The sequence below is a fragment of the Cetorhinus maximus genome, chromosome 31, assembly GCF_964194155.1.
Source record: "Cetorhinus maximus chromosome 31, sCetMax3.hap1.1, whole genome shotgun sequence".
Lineage (NCBI taxonomy): Eukaryota > Metazoa > Chordata > Chondrichthyes > Lamniformes > Cetorhinidae > Cetorhinus > Cetorhinus maximus.
Genome location: NC_135909.1, coordinates 21,452,171 through 21,471,899, shown reverse-complemented (window position 1 = coordinate 21,471,899; position 19,729 = coordinate 21,452,171). Strand labels below are relative to the sequence as shown.

General features: G+C 43.9%; 1 non-coding gene across 1 annotated transcript; it reads right to left on the bottom strand.

The window, feature by feature from the left end:
* Window positions 1–15,055: 15,055 nt before the first annotated feature.
* trnaw-cca (transfer RNA tryptophan (anticodon CCA)) lies at window positions 15,056–15,127 on the bottom strand. The gene has a single exon. It is a non-coding gene; the product is annotated as a tRNA-Trp (tRNA).
* Window positions 15,128–19,729: the final 4,602 nt, after the last annotated feature.

The window sequence follows — 19,729 nt, the reverse complement described above, 5'->3', positions numbered from 1 at the left end:
GTGGGCGTCTCTGGCGAGGCAGCAGGTGTGTCCTGTTCACAAAAACAAGAGGGCAAATCAAACCCGGCCAATTACCGCCACATTAGTCTACTCCCGATAAAAACAGTGATGGAAGGAGTCTTCGGCAGTGTTTCAAACAACTCGAACTCAACAATAACCTGTTCTTTGACGATTAGTTTGGGATCCACCAGGGCCATTCAGCCCCTGACTGCACTGCGGCCTTGCCCCAAACATGGACAAAAGAGCTGAATTCAACGGGCGAGATGACAGCGACTGCCCTTGACATCATGGCAGCACCTGACAGGGAACATTGTGACACCAGGAAGGAAATATTTTCCCACAGAAAACATCCTCACAGCACAACAGAGAACACTTAACACAACAAGACAGACGTTTACAGAATAGACAAAACTTTTGCACAAGATGGATCATATTTACACAGGCGGGGTCACATTTTCACAACAGGGATACATTTTACACAAACGCAGTCAAGATGTGTCAGCGGCAGGGTCACAGTTCCACGACAGAGAGAAGAGTTGTACAGCAGAGAGCACAGTTACACAACAGGAAATACAATGAAAAACAGGGTCTATCTTTATGCAGCACACAATACCTGCAAAGAAATTCTGACTTGCAGCTCCATGCTGGTTGTGAATTCCCCCTGAACGAAATTGTTGAACCACATAAAGACCCGTTTTCTCCTCATTGAAACTCGTGGAATACAATTTAAATGCAGTCAAATAAAAACCAAGCTGCGGGGTTACCATCTCTGTCAGTTCTTTCAGACAATATTACAACAAAATTCATCAGCCAGCAACCTGAACCCACCAGCATGGGGTTACCTGAATTGCTGTTTTGGAATAATTTCAGAGTCAGATTACATAAGCAAACACTTATAAGGTCTGTATTTATTTTCCCCACTTGTGCAGCGTGAATCAATTCTGAACAATTACGACCCGGATTCTCAAACCTGCTCCAGATTTCAGACCACCTTCCAGAGCACAGCTCTTCATTGTTTTCCTTACGCAGCCCACATCTTGGACCAAAAGCCACAAACGATGATGTTTGGCTGGGGGTTGAACCCCCGACTTCTCGTAAACCAATTCAACAAAAATCCCAAATTAAGGATCACACTCCTAGACCAAAGAGCCGGCGGAGATGACCCGATTCAGTGAATATGCATGTTGATTTCCATCAAGGTGTTTCAGTCACCCTTTTACATTGCTATAGTGAAAAGAGAACAATTAACAATCCCAGCTCAGCTCCGGCCGTAATACGGGGAGTGAAACAGATTTCATCTTTCAGGTCAATAACCTTTCATCAAAACTGGGAAAAGTTAGAATTTTAATACGTTTTGGGCCACTGAAAGGACGGAGAACAGCAAAACGGATAGCGGGTGATCTTTTGAAAGGCAGGAGAGTTAAAATGACAATAGAGTTTGTGCTGCATGTCTAGAGAGAGATAAATATAAGCTTCTCGTGCAGTAACAGCGCAGGATGAGGTCATTCCGTCCGTCGTGCCCTTGAAAACTCTCTGTTAATCTGGACCTCTGGAAAGTGCCCAATTGAAAGATGCGGTGCTGTTCCTGGAGAGTGTCCTGAGCTTCATTGGCACATTGCAGGAGGCCGAGGACCGAGTGATCTGTGTAAGAGCCAGGTGGCCAGTCATTTTATTTCACCACCTTGACTCTATGAATGTGTTGGTTACAGTTCCTGCTAATTTACTGGACCACTTTGGTATCAAATCTGTCGCAAGAAAATGCCGCTATGGAACATCTGTTCAAAGTTGCTGCAACTCCTACACTTACTGCTCTAAGAAACTGCCACTGAGACACTTTGCTGCTCCACAGTTTTAGTCCTGCCCAGATATCCTGATTATTAATTCCCCCTGAACTGGTATTTTGTGCATTAGGATGAATTCAGATTCTCATGGCACTTAGAGACTTTCTTTAAGCTTTGCGTTCATTTTCTTCACGTCTGCAATGACGGGTGTTTAGGTCTCGTCCTGATTTCCGTTGGATAATTTCTAAAAACGGAGCTAGGGCTCGTTCGGGATTTGAACCCGGGACCTCACGCATGCTCACACCATGAAAATCCCTAAGCGAGAATCATACCCCTAGACCAACGAGCCAGCTGACAAAGAGTGCCGGCGCAACTAAAAAATCGTTTAAATGCCACCTCGGCCGATCAAACACCCTTTCGCAGTGCGATTGTGAAGTCAGGTATTTTGGCAATTGTTCCGCATCACAGGCAGTAACACAAACAGTGAAACCGAGTTCACGTTTCACATCGATTACTTTTGATCAATCATGGAAAATGTTACTGTTGTCATAAGTTTCAATCCAGTGAAACGCAGGAAAAGAAAGTAAAAGTGCATGTCTGCGATATATTGGAAATCAATAAAGATAATTGGAGAATAAAGTTTGTGCAGTTTGGCCAGTGAGAGGGAAACATGAACTCTTAGATTTACAACAGCGCAGAATGAGGCCCGACCTGTGCGTGAAAACGGAATCGACTGTGCAGCCAGATGTGCAATGTTGGAAATGTCGTTTCTGTTTTTGATCTTCAGCAGAACAGGCAGTAGGATGTAACATTCATCATCATACAAACCGCGAGAGAGTAAATCACAATACAACACAGAGAGCGATAAATAACCTGAAACAACAAATCTATTGGATTGAAATTTTGAATTTCGATTGACATATCGGAAACAGCCAATTGAATTGGATCTTCGTCGTTTTATAGATCCGGAAGAGAAAAGAGAAACTGATGAAAAATGAAAGAAGGAAGAAAACAAATGGAAAAAAAAAATAACTGCTGCCTTATTATCTGTTTCTTCACTCACCCTTCAATACTGGATAAAACAGAATGGAAATAACTGGGTGAATTTAACCAAACGGGTCACGACCTGAAACGTTCACTCGGTTTCTCCCTCCACAAACGCTCCCAGTTCTGTTGTGTATTTCCAGCTTTTTCTGTGTTTTCTTCAGATTTGCAGCATCTTCATTATTTCGCTTTTGGAATGTTTGAGAAACCTCGCGGCAACACTTGCTCCTCTCTCATGCGTCGTGTCTCAGTCTCGGTCTAAAGTGGCCCAAAGCGGCCCTAACCTCCACGCTGACAGATGCTATGTGGTCACGCACTGGGTCAGTGACATTAATGGAGAGAGCGGTTTCCAGGTCGAATGCAATCTAAAAAATCAACCGTTGACCGAAGTTGTGGGCGATTGCAGTAATCTTGAATTGTGAAATTGTGCAGCGAATTACTTTATGAAAAGGGACAGTTTCAAACAGCCATTTTGAAACTCTTTCTGAAAACAAAATGATTTGTTAGGATGAAATTTTAACCAAATACTCATAGTGCGAAAGTAGATGAGCTTGCTGAACTGATCTGAGGGCTCTATGGGTGTCTCTGATGTGTTTAACTCTCTATTTTCCATCTCTGGGTATGTTATGATTCCACGAGTTTGCAGTTCTTTACGATTGAGAGGGAGGGAAGCAGGAAGATCTGTGTAGTAGTTTCCCCTTTGAATCATTCACAGCTCCTCGTTTACTTTTATTTTATCCGTTCATAGGACATTAACGTCACTGAATAGACCAGCATATTTTGCCCTTCCTGAATTGCCCTTGAGAAGATGGAGGTGTGTTGCCTTCTTAATCCGCTACTGTAATGACGCGGTAGATGGTGCGAGCCAGGCGGATCAAATCCACAAAGGAAACTTGCTCACTCGGTCACAAAGATTTGGCAATTTAAGACCATAAGACATAGGAGCAGAAATTAGTCCAATCGGCCCATCGAATGTGCTCCGCCATTCAATCATGGCTGATAGGTTTCTCAACCCCATTCTCCCGCCTTCTCCCCGTAACCTTTGATCCCCTTACCAATCAAGAACCTATCTATCTCGGTCTTAAATACACTCAATGACATGGCCTCTACAGCCTTCTGTGGCAATGAATTCCATAGATTCACCACTCTCTGGCTAAAGAAGTTTCTCCTAATCTCTGTTCTAAAAGGTCTTCCCTTTACTCTGACGCTTTGCCCACATGTCCTAGTCTCTCCTACCAATGGAAACATCTTCCCCACATCCACTCTATCCAGGCCTTTCAGTATCCTGTAAGTTTCAATCAGATCCCCCCTCATCCTTCTAAATTCCATCGAGTATAGACCCAGAGTCCTCAAACGTTCCTCACATGTTAAGCCTTTCATTCCGGTGATCATTCTCGTGAACCTCCTCTGGACCCTCTCCAGGGCCAGCACTTCCTTCCTGAGGTACGGGGCCAGAAATTGCTCACAATATTCTAAATGTGGTCTGACCAGAGCCTTATAAAACCTCAGCAGCACACCCCTGCTTTTATATTCTAGTCCTCTCAAAATAAATGTCAACATTGCATTTGCCTTTCTAACTACAGACTCAACCTGCAAGTTAACCTTAAGAGGATCCTGGACTAGGACTCCCAAGTCCCTTTGCACTCCAGATTTCTGAATTCTCTCCCCATTTAGAAAATAGTCCATGCCTCTATTCTTCCTATTAAAGTGCATCACCTCACACTTCCCCACGTTGTATTCCATCTGCCACTTCTTTGCCCATTCTCCTAACCTGTCCAAATCCATCTGCAGCCTCACCGCCTCCTCAATACTATCTGTCCCTCCACCTATCTTTGTATCATCTGCAAACTTAGCCAGGATGCCCTCAGTTCCTTTGCTAGATCATTAATATATAAAGTGAAAAGTTGTGGTCCCAACACTGACCCTTGCAGAACTCCACTAGCCACCGGCCGCCATCCTGAGAAGGACCCCCTTATCCCCACTCTCTGCCTCCTGCCAGACAGCCAATCTTCTATCCATGCTAATACCTTGCCTCTAACAGCATGGGCTCTTATCTTACAGAGCAGACTCTTGTGCGGCACCTTGTCGAAGCCCTTCTGGAAGTCCAAGTAGGTAAGATCCATTGGCTCTCCTTTGTCTAAACTACTCGTTACCTCCTCAAAGAATTGTAACAGATTTGTCTTGCATGACCTCCCCTTGATGAAACCATGCTGACTTTGCCCGATTTTACCATTCACTTCCAATTATTCTGAAATCTCATCCTTAATAATGGACTCTAAAATCTCACCAACACCGACGTCAGGCTAATCGGTCTGTAATTGCCCGTCTTTTGCCTGACTCATTTCTTAAACAGAAGGGTTACATTAGCGATTTTCCAGCCCTCTGGGACCCTCCCTGACTCCGGTGATTCCTGAAAGATCACCACTAACGCCTCCACTATCTCTTCAGCTATCTCCTTCAGAACTCTGGGTTGTAATCCATCTGGTCGAGGTGATTTATCCACCTTCAGACCATTCAGTTTTCCTAGAAAATTTGTATATTATTTCAAGATGCGTTCCCTGAATTCAGAAGCATTGCATCTACTAAGACTCTAAAGTTTTTTTCAAAATTAAATTAAACATTTATGAGCAAAAGACAATATTTCAAGCACATACATAGGTCTACAAATTACTAGTACAATAACTTCTAAAACCGCTAATTAATCTGGCTTCCAGTTACACCCCCGTTAAGGCAGCGTTACAAAAATAGATTTAAACTGATCCAGGCAAGTCAAACACAATACCCTGAACAGTAGAATTCAAAGTGGCTTTTCTCAACTTCAGTTTCTGTCCACAACAGCTTAATTAACAAACACTGGAGGCTTTTCACAATTCTGGTAGGTCTTGCAATGCCTTCTCTTACACATAGCTTCTATCTCCTTTACACATGTTTCTCCCTTTTAATGTAAATTCCATTGTTCCCATATGTCTTCGGAACTTTACTTTTTTCATAATATAAATCATTGCGTGATGCTTGTATTAAAGTAACCTTTGGGGGAAATAATCACACTGCTGGGCCGAGGTTCTCTGGCCAAGTGTAGCATTCTACCATCTCCTTGAAATTCAAGTAACACTGATTTATCTAAAACTGCAAATTCTCCTAACCTTACATTCTAAAATTTCAGCCATGTTTACGTAATTCACATTTCAAACAAAGTTTCCTTTTGATGAGTCAAAGCCTCCAGACCAGCTGTCTCCAACTCAATTAAATCCCACACACACGCTCAGGAACTATCGGAACTGCAATGTTAACCTACTTTTCAAAAATAATCACAATTAAATTGTGACAATTATTATAATGTCGTGTTAGGTACACTCCACGTGTTGCAGTTGCATCCACAACGCTGTTTGGAAGGGAGTTTCAGGATTTTGACCCAGTAGCAGTGAAGGATCCGCGAATCATGTGCCACCTCAGGATAGTGTGTGGCTTGGAGTTGAAATTGCAGACGGTGGTGTTCCCATGATTCTGCTGTCCTTACCCTTCGAGGTGGTAGAGCTGCGGGTTTGGAAGGTGCGGTTGAAGAAACCTTGGTGAGTTGCTGTAGTGCCTCTTGTACACATTCCTGCCACTGTACATCAGTGGTGGAGGGAGTACATGTATATTGTGGCGAATGGGGTGCCGATCAAGCGGACTGCTTTGCCCTGGGCAGTGTTGAGTTTCCTGAGTGCTCTTGGCAATGCATTTATCCGGGCAAATTGAGACCATTCCATCACACTCCCAATTTGTGCCTTCGGGCGTCAGAAGGTGAATTACTCTCAACAGAAATCGGACCCTTTGACCTCTGCTCTTGCAACCTCAGTGTTTAAATGGAAGGCGCAGTTCGATTCCTGGTCCATGGTAACCCCCAGTATATTGATGGTGGGAGGTTCTGCTGCAGAAATTCCATTGAAAGTCAAGGACTGATGGTTAGATTACTTCTTGCTGTGGATGGTCATTTCCTATCACTTAGTGGCGCAAATGTTACCTTCCATTTATCAGCCCAAGCCTGAATATTGTTTGGCTATTACTGTATATGGCCTGGACTGCTTCACTATCTGAAAGGTGAATGGTGCTGAACATTGCACTACATACACGAACATCTCCACTGCTAACTTTATGAAGGACGGGAGTTCATTGATGAAGCAACTGAAAATGGTTGAGCCAAGGACATTCCCCTGAGGAACTCCCTCAGTGATGTCCTGCAATTCAACTGAATGTTCTGCAACAACCACAACCATCTTCCTTTCTTTTATGCCTGACTCCATCTCATGAGGAGTTGCCCAGCTGATTCTCATTGGTTTTAGTTTTGCTAGAGCTCCTTGTTGCCACACTGGGTCAAATCATGCTTTGATGTCAAAGGCAGTCACTCTCACCTCACACCTTGAGTTCAGCTCTTGTGTCCATGTGAGAACAAATGCTGCAATGATTTCAGTAGCTGAGTAGCCCAGGCGGAACTCAAACTGAAAGTCATTGAGCAGGTTCTTTCTGAGTTAGTGCAGTAAGTGGTGATAACAAAGGCAGCGACACTTTTCATCACTTTATTGATGATGGAGAGTATTTGGCTGGGTTGGATTTGTCCTGCTTCCTCTGGGCAGAAAATGTCTAGGAGTTTGTACAGATTGCAGGGTAGATGCCTATCCTGTCGCTGTAATGGAACAGCTTGTCTAGGGGTGCGGTTATTCTTCATTACTGTTGCCAGAATGTTGTCACGGCCTTTGCAGTATCCAGTGTCTTCAGCCATTTCTTGATATCACGTGGAATGAATTGAATTGCTGAAGACTGGCAACTGTGAAGCTTTACCCCAAATTTCTGCAACTGAGGGAATCGCACAGGTCGCCCTATGAATCTCATGTGCCAAACAGAGTGTTTATAAGGAGCAATTTCATTACGTCAGATGTGCTCCGGCTGTGAAAAGAGGTGATTGTTCATCCTTGATCTGTTGTATTTGAGACATGGTTTCCTCAATTATGATTTAAGGATACATGATGATTTTCAAACAGCACTAACCTCTCCCCACACGACACCCCATGAGACAGCTATAAGAAGCAGCATTCCCTGTCAGTGCCTAGGTCACACTCGCTTCTGCTGCCTGCTGCCAGCCATCTCCAACAAGCACAATTGGAGAGGTCTTGCGCATTCGGGCGGCGATTATAATCTCCTTTCGGTTAAATTTACCCAGTTTTCCTTCTACATTTTTGAATGCAGTATTGATTAGCGACCGGATAAACAGAAAACAGGGTAGCAGCTCCATCATTTCTGTTCTTCCTTCCGACATTTTTCACGTAGAGCACCATGAGCTGATAAATACTGAATCCCATTCTCTCACACAGTATCTGAGACTGATAGAGAACATCTCAAACATTTATTTCTGACACCAGAGACTCACAGTTAAAGAATGATTCAGCGCCCCCCGCCCCAACCCACACACACATTCAATCCCACTGACAAATGTGTAATGATTCTGACTTTTACAAGTTGCACCAGAGACTGACAAACAAAATAATGATCTCCCCCAATCAGTTATAATACTAATAATTGATGATTAAAGATTGAATTATATCGTCACTCAGAGCTCCAACGACTGACAGGTACTGAATGAATTGCAAGCTCTCACACGGTTGCACAGGGCCTGAGAAGGTGATTTATCCCCAACACCTAAGACAGCGCCTCATAATATATTTAACACTCATTTGGAGTACCACAGTCTTACAAATGTAGAACGAACCCTACACTCTCCTCCCCTCCCAAAGTCTGAAACATACACAAATGAAAGCACACTCACAACGATTATGGGAGACATAGCGACACGTCCTGCCTTCCAATACTTGGCATCGTGGTGCTATCACTACCCCGTTTTGCATAACACCACGGCGTATGGTGAAGTCAAATAAAAATCTAGAATTAAAATTCTGATGACGACCACGAAATTATTGCCGATTGTCATAAAAACCCACCTGTTTCATCAATGCGCTTTAAGGAAGAGATTCTGCCATCCTTACCTGTTATGGTCTGGCCTACATGTGACTCCAGGCCAAGAGCAATGTGGTTGATTCTTAAATGCCCACTGAGCAGGGACAATTAGTGATGGACAACAAATGCTGGCCTAGCCAGCGACCCCTATAACACAAACGTCTGTTATCAAAAAACACACAGTTCCACGGACTGAAACATCATTAATTCCAAGCTCATTCAAAATTCAGTGACCGAGATCCGGATTATGTTGTAAATCCTCATCTGGAATGCCACATAGAATAGAGCGGCAAATGTGGACTATTTTCCATGTATTGGGAACTCCATTCGACAAAGGCCGATACAGAGGGCAACATTCGCCATCGCCTCCAATCTGTCAGCTCAGACTTCAGCCGACTGAGAAAGAAAATATTTGAGGACCACTTCCATGACAATATCGGTAGGAGTGACTACCGCACAGTTCTTGTGGAGACAAAGTCCTGTCTTCACATTGAGGATCCGCTTCATTGTGTAATGTAGCACGACCTCCGTGGCAAATGGGATAGATTTATCAGCAGATTTATTAAGACAAACTGGGGTTCTATGAGGCGCTGTGGGCCATTGGTAGCAGCAGAATTGCATTCATCCACGTAACCTCATGGCTCTGCATATCACCCGCGCTACCATGACAATCAAGTCGACGAATGAACCATGTTCCATGAAAAATGAAGGAGGGCATGCCAGCAGCAGCACCATGAACACGTTTAAATGAGGTGCCAACCTGGTGAAGCTACAATGAAGGGCGACTTGCATGCCAAACAGCAGAAGGAGCATATGACGCACAGAGCTAACCAATTCCACAACCAACGATTAAATCTAAGTGCTGGAGGCTTGACATATCCAATACAGAATGATTGTGAACAAATAACAACTAACTGTAGGAGGAGGCACCAAGAATCCATCATCCTTAATGATGGGGGAGCCCAGTACATTAGCACTAAAGACAAGGCTGAAGAATTTGCAGCCTCTTCAGCCGGAAGTGCCGAGTGGATGACGCAACTCGGCCTTCCCCTGAGACCCCAGAATGACAGATACCAGTCTTCAGACAATTCCAATCACTCCAGGTGGCGCCAATAAGCGGCTGAAACACTGGATACTGAATAGACCATGGGCCCTGACAGCGCTGCAGAAATATTACTGTAAACATTTCTTCCGGAAATAGGCGAGCGCTGAGCCATGCTGTTGCATAACAATGGCGAGACTGGCATCCACCCGGCAATGTTGATAACTGCCCAAGTATGTCCTGTCCACAAAAAGCAGGGCAAATCCAACCCGGCCAACTACCATCCAATCAGTCTCCTCCCGATCATTAGCTACGTGATGCAAGAAGGTTCCGGACCGGTTTATCAAGCAGCATTTGCTCAGAAATAACCTGCTCACTGACATTCAGTTTGGGTTCTGCCAGGCCCATTCAGCTCTTGATTTCGTTACAGTCTTGGAGCAAGCATGGACCAAAGAGCAGAACTGAAGCGGTGAGGTGAGAATGACAGCTCTTGACATCAAGGCGGAATTTGACAGGGAACATCATGAGTGTGGATATATCACCAGAACCGGTTGGATTATATTCCAGGCTGTTCATGGAAGACAGAGAGAAAAAATTGGATCATTTTCCAATCCTCACCAGACACAGGCCAGGTGCCAGGGGATTAGAGGTCTGTGAACGTTGTACCATTATTTAAATAAGGTGCGAGGAATAGCCCAATTGATTATAGGTCGGTCATTCTGACTTCGGCTGTGGTTAATTATTGCAATCAGACCTGTGAGACAGTATAAGTTGTCACTCAAAAAAGAGCAGATTTATCATGTATAGCCAGCATGGTTTCTTTAGAGGGAAGCCATGTCTTACTAATGTGATCGATTATTTTGAGGAATTAGCAAGGAGGATTGATGAGAGTAGTGTAGTAGATGTTGTCTACGTGGAATTTAGGAAGGCATTTAACAAGGTCAAATTTAGCAGACTGGTCAGAAAAGTAAAGAGACAGGGGGTTGTGGATCCGAAATTGGCTCAGCAATAGGCAAAAAAGTGTAATGGTTGATGGATATTTTTGAATGGAAGGCGGTTTCCAGTGGCGTTCCACAGGGTTCAGTTTTGGGTCTCTTTCCGGTTGCTGTTTGTTTTTATTGCATTATTCATTTACAGGATGGGGGCGTCGCTCTTTAGCACAATATTTATTGCCCATCACTATTTTCCCTCGAGAAGCCTGTGGTGAGCTGCCTTCTTGAACAGCTGCAGTCCATGTGGTGTCGCTACATCCACTTTACTGTTCGATAGGGAGTTCCAGGATTTTGACCGTGCAGCAGTGAAGGAAATGTGGGAGGCATGATTGGAAAATTTGCAGATGACAGAAAAATTGGCCGTATGAGTATTAGTAAAGAGGAAAGCTCTTGTTCCCAGAGCGACATCAATGGTTTGGTTCAGTTGGTGACAAAATGGCATGTGGAATTGAGTCCAGAAAAGTGTCAGGTAATGCATTTGTGGGGGGCAAGCAAATCTAGAGAATGCACAATAAACGGGATCATGTGGAGAGAGTAGATGAAGTGAGAGACGTTGGAGCGTATGTCCACTGGTCCCTAAAGTTGGTAGGACATGTACGTACAATGGCCAAGAAAGCATGTGGAATGTATTATTTTATTAGGCAAGATATCGAATACAAAAGCAGGGGTGTAACGTTGGAACTGAATTAAACGTTGGTTAGGCTAAAGCTGGAATTTTGTGTACAGTTCCACATTTCACATTACAGGAAGGAGACAATTGCTCTTAAAAGAGTGCACAGGAGATTTACAAGAATGTTACGAGGGCTTTCAAGTTGCAGCTATAAGGAAAGATTGGATAGGCTTAGGTTCCTTCTCTTGGAACTCAGGAGGTGGAGGGCGTGACATAATTGAGTTGACAAGATTATGAGGGCTAATATAGAGTAGCCAGGAAAGATCTGCTGGCCGGAGCAGAGAGGTAAATTACCAGGTGGACAACTTTAATGTTAATGGGAGAAGTATTAGAGGGGAAATGAGGCTTCAGTTATTTACACAGAATCCAGAAAAGTGCCAGGTAATGCATTTGTGGGGGGCAAGCAAATCTAGAGAATGCACAATAAACGGGATCGTATGGAGAGGGTAGATGAAGTGAGAGACGTTGGAGCTTATGTCCACTGGTCCCTGAAGTTGGTAGGACATGTACATACAATGGCCATTTACCAGAGGGTGATGGACGCTTGGAATTCGCTGCCTGGTTTGGTGGTGGAGGCAGAAACCCTCTGCTCATTCCAAAGATACCCCGATCTGCACCTAAAGTGTTGCAACCTGCAAAGCTATGTGTTATAAGGTGGGATTGGAATGGACGGCTAGATTTTATGTTTTTTTATCAGCCGGCACAGACACAATGGGCAGAATGGAGTGGCGCTTATCAAAGACAGAGATGGAGTCCGGCTCATTGGAAGGAGCCCTTCTCCGATTTCCTCAACCGAGACTCAGTACTCGAGGGCAGAGGAAACGTTTCAGGGGCGTCCTCAAAGCCTCCCTGATAAAATGCAACATTCCCACCGATTTGTGGGAATCTCTTGCTCGAGGCGCCCAAACTGGAGAAGAAGCATCCGCGAAGGTGCCAACCATTTGGAACGTCTCCGACAGGCCCAGGTGGAGGCCAAGCGCAAACAGCGGAAGGAGCGGAGCAAAATCCGAGCATCCCACCCACCCGCCTCCTCAAACACTACCTGCCCCAACCTGTGGCAGAGTGTGCGGAGCCAGCATTGGACTTTTTAATCTCCCCAGAACCCACAGCCCCGGAGTGGAATGTAGTCATTCTCAGTCACGAGGCACTGCCTAAGACAGGAGGCTAAATGCGTCTGTGAGTGTCTCTGGGTGATGAGCTGATGGTGCTCGGAGCTCTCGGCTTTTACTCATTGATTTCACAGGAGTTGATTCCGTTTTGATGTTGATTTGTTCTCTGATGTCGATTCCTCAAATTCTTAACCCGAATTTCTGTCCAATGAAACTCTCTCAGCAGAATTCTCATTAACGCCTTTTCTTTTCCTCGCAGCGTTTCAGTCACGATGTTTTTTGAACTATATTATTAAAGGGTTTGCAGCAGCCAGCTTCCAGGAACAGCAATGTGATGAAGGCAGGAGAATCTGTTTTGAAGTGGTGTTAATTGAGGGACAAATGTTGGCTCCGATGCGATGGAATAACTCCCGTGACCCTCTCCGAAATTGTGCCATGGTAATTTTACATGAGAAGGCACATAGAACCTCAGTTTTCCATAGCATCTCAAAGCTGGCCCCTCTAATATTCGTTCAGTACGGCACTGAAGTACTGCACTGCCTCACTTTCCGCTCATAATTCTGGAGAGAGTTTTGAACTCACAATCTCCTGACTGTAAATACATGAGAGCAACTGACCGAATCATAGTTTACAGAATAGGGCAAAGACAGAAGACATTGTACTCTGTGAGCAGAAGCAGCACTAGATTGTTATTTGGAGAGATGTTACAGAGAATGAGAGATTAACACTCACAGTTGAAAGAGGTGGACTTTTTAGCAGGGCAGGGGGAGAGTGTTGCTGGAATTTCGGCACGATCTTCGAAATCAGAAAACGTTACCTTTGTTTTAAAGATTGGATGCGAAAAGGCGTAAAAATCTGACCGAGCTTAATTATAATAACTCTGTCAGTCGAATTCACATTGGGAAGGAGCGATGATTTCTGATTCTCACATTTGCCCCAAGAATGAAGCTGGCAGCATTACAACATTGAGAGGTTCAACGTAAGATGAAGTCAAACTCTTCAATTGACTGTCACTGAAGAAAATTGACAACATCTGCAGTGATGTGTGAGTGTTATTGGTGCCGATATCACATCCCCACTAACTGGAAGAGGCTGTGTTTTATTATCTCTGGCCACGTGAGTTATTAAGGCCAGAACGAGGAACTCTTCAGTGTTTTCAACTCCTTGAACTTCTAGAAGAGGCAATTTTTTACCACGATATACTGTAATACCCCACAGACGGGGAATGAGGATCTTTGACATTATCCAGTACTAAACCACGTTAGAAACCGAGATCCCATCTTCCCTTCTCGGAGGGATGTGAACAATCCAACCAGGGTATTTACAAAAAGAGGAGAAGAGTTTTACACGGTGTCCTTGGATCAATAATAACCCCTCATCCAGAATCACTGAAACAGGTTATCCAAGTATTGATCAGGTTACTGCCTGTGGGATCCTGCTGTACACAATCAAGCACGAATCTCATTGACCAAGACCCCTGACACACCCCCTTGTCCACACCACCCACCCATTGGCTGTGAGGTTTTGGATCTTCCTGTGTTTGCAAAATGTGCTGGCGAAATGCAAGTTCCTCCTCCTTCCCGCCCTCCCTCTTGCTGTTTTCCTCCGTCGCTCTCTTCTTCGCTTTGACGGCCGCGGCCTCCGTCCTTCCCTTCCTCCCCCCGCCTCTCTTCCTCCCCTTGCCACCCCCTCACTCCTCTCACCCTTTTCACCCCGCAATTCCCTTCCCTCTTTCTAATCTCGTCCCTTTTCCCTGGGATCTGCCTTGTCCCCAGGCTTCAACCGACCCCGAGCTCGGCGACTCTCAGGCCGGACCTCGGCTCTTTAACCGGCTCCAGTTAGACTACAGTTTCCACAAAATAACATCTGCTCTCTCTAAAATCCCAAAACTGGAATTCAGACTGACCGTTAATGTGAAGAGGCGGGTGTCGGGCTGCGGTTTCCGCTCCTGCTGTTTAATGAAGATCGCTAGGACTGTATGCAGTGAGCAGAAAGAAATTGCTGCTGTTTTCAAACTTTTTTTTCCTGAATGCACTGTCATTCTGCATTAAGGTAACGAGTTTGAATCTCTTGATTTGTTGATAAAATAAAGCCGAGTGATTATAGCTTACATAACCAACTCTTGCCAACGGAACTAAGCGGCTGTATGGACGGAGGCAGCTTTGGGTTTAAACCCCATGATGGACACTTTGTGTTTTACTTCTCATACTGGGTAACAGAGCAATTGCAAAAACAGTAGATACCCCACATCGCTGAAACATTGTTCCAATGTAAAATTGTGCAAAATGAAAACAGAGGCGGAAAATCAGAAGTAGGCGGAAGAGATGACTTTCATCATGTTTTTGAAATTCATCATTTCTGGAATATGCACAGACAATGAACTTTTTCGAGATATGAAACCCAAGAACTTTAGCTGTTGGAAAAAGCCATGAGCCTGACGTGATTTGAACACGCAACCTTCTGATCTGGAGTCAGACGCGCTACCGTTGCGCCACAAGCCCAAGCTGTAGGAGACTAGCAATTACTCGTCCTTGATTCACTTGCTTAGACATTGATTATATTCAGTGCATTGAAAATCAAACAGGGATCATTGATGGGAACATGATTTTCCCTTCCTTCCTCGTTGCCTTCTTTGCTTTCTGTGGATTTACATCAAACGTAACAGGGAAAGCAATGAACGAGAGAGCAAAAACATTACATTATCCTGTGGGAGAAATTTATTTTCAAAATTTATAAATAGTTTATGTGAGTGAGAAATACTTGGGCAGTTGGATTCGCAATGAACCCTAATCTGATTGAGGCCACACGTGAACAAGTTTTGCTTCGTTTTGTTTTCAATTGATGAGATGCTGCAAACTGTGGAGGAGCAGAGGCCCAGATACATAAGCTGAAAGTTAGCGGACAGGTGGAAAAAAAATAACGATGCAGGATGTGTGAAAGATCATTAAAGAATTATCCAGCGCGGACTCGGTTGTTAACATCAATACAAAAAACAAATGAAAACGCTGCAAACACTCAGCCCATCAGGTATTAGCTTTGGAGAGAGAAACAACTGTTAATGTTTCAAGTTTGTGAACGTTTATCAGAACGTTGTCTTCGTTAAATAACAATTCGATGAAACACATCAACAATCCGCTGTTTAAGCATCAACATCCGGAATACATTCGCGGTCCCGCTCTCTGAAATCTCCCGCTCCATGTTTGGTCCAAAGTTGTAAAAGCCTCCTGGTTCCCGTCAAATTAAACTGGCGCCATCAGGCTGAGCAAGACAATAAGTGACATAGGTGGGATCAGATCGAGTTCCATGTCGGGAAGTGTGAGATCATCCACTTTAGCCCTCAGGAAGATGCATCAGAATATTATGCATCTGATGAGAAGCTGGTGGCTCTGGAGAAACTGAGAGACTGAGGGTTCCAAATGCAGAACTCAAGAAATATAGTGAACAATTACCACGTTTTTTAAAGCCTAATTCAGTAACAAGAAGCAATGTATAGTGTACATTCACTGCAATTTCCCTGTTAACTTTTGTTAAATTGATGTTGATTTTGGTTTGGTTGCTTATCTGAAAATATAGGGTGTGAAATTTTGTCTGTTGGTTTTCTCGTAGGGGCCTTTGGGTAAATTTGGTGCTTTTGCTTTGTTAGTCACCCCGGAGCCAGTATAAACGACATCCGGGATCCTGGGCTTTTTTAAATCGAAGCATCGAGTACAAAAGCAAGACAGCTGTGGAGAATCTTCATAAAACTGGTTCGGTCTCACCTGGAATATTGTGCCCAACAATGACCATCAGAATTAAAAAGATTTTGGAGACGTTAGAAACATTTACATGGATGAACTCATTGCCAAAGAAATTGAATGAGATTAATAGATTGGAATACACTGCGGCTGTTCTCCCCAGAGAAGAAAAATGTTCAGAGGGGATTAGATGGAGATTTCCAAATTCATCCGAGGACTGGGCAGAGTAATGGAGTACCATTAATAATGGAGTAATGTTTCTATTGTCGGGAGCGTCGAGAATCAGGGTAGACTGATTGGCAAAATATAAAATATGGACGTGAGGAAGCTCTTTATTTTAGACACTGTGTGGCAGATTCGACAATGTCTTTCAGAGGAGATTCTATAATTTTCTGAACAGTGTAATTTAGAGGTTACGGAGAGAAGGCTCTGCAGAGAAGTAGAACAGAGAACAAGGGCCAAGTGCTCAGCGTCTATGCTGTCACCATTTTGTGCCTCTGTAACGCCAGGAATGAAGCGAGGGATTTTAACATGTAAAGTGAAACTGCTAAGCATTTGTCTATCAAAAGTACTGGGAAGTTCGGAAGAAGAGAGTAACTGGTACTGCACCCCTTACCCTAATTTAAGAATGTAAGATGCTGGAAATACTCCGCACGTCCAGCAGCATCTGTGGAGAGGAAAACTATGGTTTGTGCAGTGATAGTAGGGGCCTCAGCAGCCTTAATGTGTGTATGTAGATGAAAGCACGTTGGGTTAAAGGTGGGGCAGTCAATTGTTTTGAAAAAGGCAGCAGAGGGGAAGATTTGAGAGCTTTTCGTAAGGGCAGAAGTGATGTTGTTTAAAGTGATCAGGAACTTTCACAATGAACACAGATGTAGTTTACTGGGCAGATAAACTCAGTCGTCAGTAACTTGACAGAGGATGCCACAGTCTAGGGGTTATCATACTCACTTTCACAGGCGAAAGTTCCCGGATTGAAATCCTACGCTTCAACTTGTTATGGGCAAGAAAACCGGGAGAGAGCCCATGCCTCTTGTGGAAAGGGTTGCAGTGGCTATTCACCTATTTTTCAATTGAAGTTTATTTTATTTCAATGAGAAGAAAACTGATCCAGAGTGACGACCATTTCAACATTTCATCGCTTTTAAAAACAGGACTGAGTGAAAGGCAGAACTATGCAGAAACTGTTCTACTGTGCTGGGGGTCGTGACCTGCTGCCGAGATATATTAACCTCCTCACGTCTCCTTGACTGTCTATTCAGAACCCTGTGCGGCTTTAGGAAGAAAAGCCGACACTGTCTAAGTTTCAGGTGCTCCACTGGTCGACAATGGTCACACAAAAAATGATCTTACATTTGTCATCTTTGAACCACAGAGCCCCGAGTCAGTCGGGCTCTCGGCCCATTATTCTCCTTTTGGGGAAAATAGTTGAACTTGTCGAGTGGACCCAGGTTTCAATCCGGAACGTGCAGTCATTTAATGATGATCTTTAAACCAGCATTTGAATCTTCTGCATAATGTGTTCACCTAGAGCTTCATTCCTGCTCTCAGAACGAGTCAAACTTCTTTACAGCTAAGCAAGTACTTTTGAGGTGTAATTGCTATTGCATTGCACGAGGACATTTACACAAAATAACCCACATGAATCTCAAGTTTTTGTGAAATATTTCGGTGCAAATAATCATTCGAATCAATGACATGATCTGTCCTGATGAGAGGTCATAGACCTGGGACATTAACTCTGTTCCACTCTCCACAGATGCTCTATGACTTTGCTAACTGTTTCCAGTATTTTTTCCACTTGTTTCCTAATCTTCAACGTATCACTTCCCTTATCTTCGAACTAAGATGAATTGAAGATGAATTGTTTGCACTGGCGGAAGGGTCAGTAACAAACTGGACAGATTTAAGGTGATTCGCTAAAGAACCGAAGGCGACTTGAGGACAAATGATTCCAAACAACGAATAGTTAGAATTTGAAATGGGCTGCCTGAGTGGATATAGTTTCAATAGTAACATACAAACAGAAATTGAGGGAAAATCTCCCTGAGTAAAATAAACGCAGTCACTGAATTTCATGGTGCAGTGACTAGAATCAACATGGACATTGTCAATTCCAATTTTCCAAAATCAAGTGTGCACCATCCATTTTAGATGAAAGGAAACTTCAACCCGTATTGTATTTCAGAATTTAAAAATACTGTGGATGTCCAAATCTGATATAAAAACGGAGAATGCTGGAAAAACTCCGTCGGTCACCCTACATGACTGGCGAGAGGACCGAGTTAATGCTTTGATTCCAATATGAATTCTTCGGAACTCCGTGAGTTCCGGGAAACTCTGTTTCACTCGCCACAGATGCTGCTAGACCTATTGACTTATTTCAGCATGTTTTGCTTTGATTTAAGATTTCCAGCATCCACAGCATTTTCAAACAGAGCCGGCTCATTCGTGAGTGACGTTAAAATATTGTTTCACGCAAAAATAGAGGTGTGAAATGGTCTTCCCTAATAAGTAGTAAATGCTGCCTTAATGGATAATTCCAAATCCGTGAGAGGTAGATTTTTGCTGGGCAATAGTCTAACAAGATGTGGACTCAAGGCAGCTGGATGGAGCAAAGACACAGATCAGCCATTGTCTAACGGAGTGATGGAACAAGCAGGAGGGGCTTAATGGCCTCCTCCTACCCCTCCACAGGTACCCGGAATTCTGGGCTCAGACACTCTCTTCAGGGTCTGTCTCCATGGATGCCGCCACTCAGCGCTCAGACGCACATTTCCAGATCTGTCTCCGTAGATCCTCTTTATTCTAGACTCGGGTAATCTTGTCAGGATCACATTACACAGATAATCACTGACATGATCGGATTTTAGAGCTATAAATTTGTATTTAAAGTTTTGCAGTTTTGACATCTTCTCTTTCATAATTAGAGTGAATTTTACTGATCTTATACAGCAAACAACATTTAACTTGCGACCAACACAGCGATCCAGGGAAACATAGAAAGTCTAACCTAGTGTGAGTGAAAAGGAGCCGCTGAGTTTGAAAATGCCCCAAAGCCTTGGGCAACGCTAGAGAGCCTGTCCAGAAATTGAACCTGCGATCTGGTGCATACTCATTGACTAACATGCTTCAACATGAATCACACTACCACAGCCTCCAACGCGCCATCGGACGAATCAACATGCAACCACGGCTTATTTACATTGCCAAACAAAGCCTTTCTTCCATAATTTCACATCGCAATTGTCCAATCAGACACCGCAGCTCAGGCAGTAACAAGGAATGTGAAACTGAGTTCACGTCTCACGTTGATCACCTGTCATCGGAACTGGGAAAAGTTAGTGTTGCAATAAGTTTTAAGTCAGT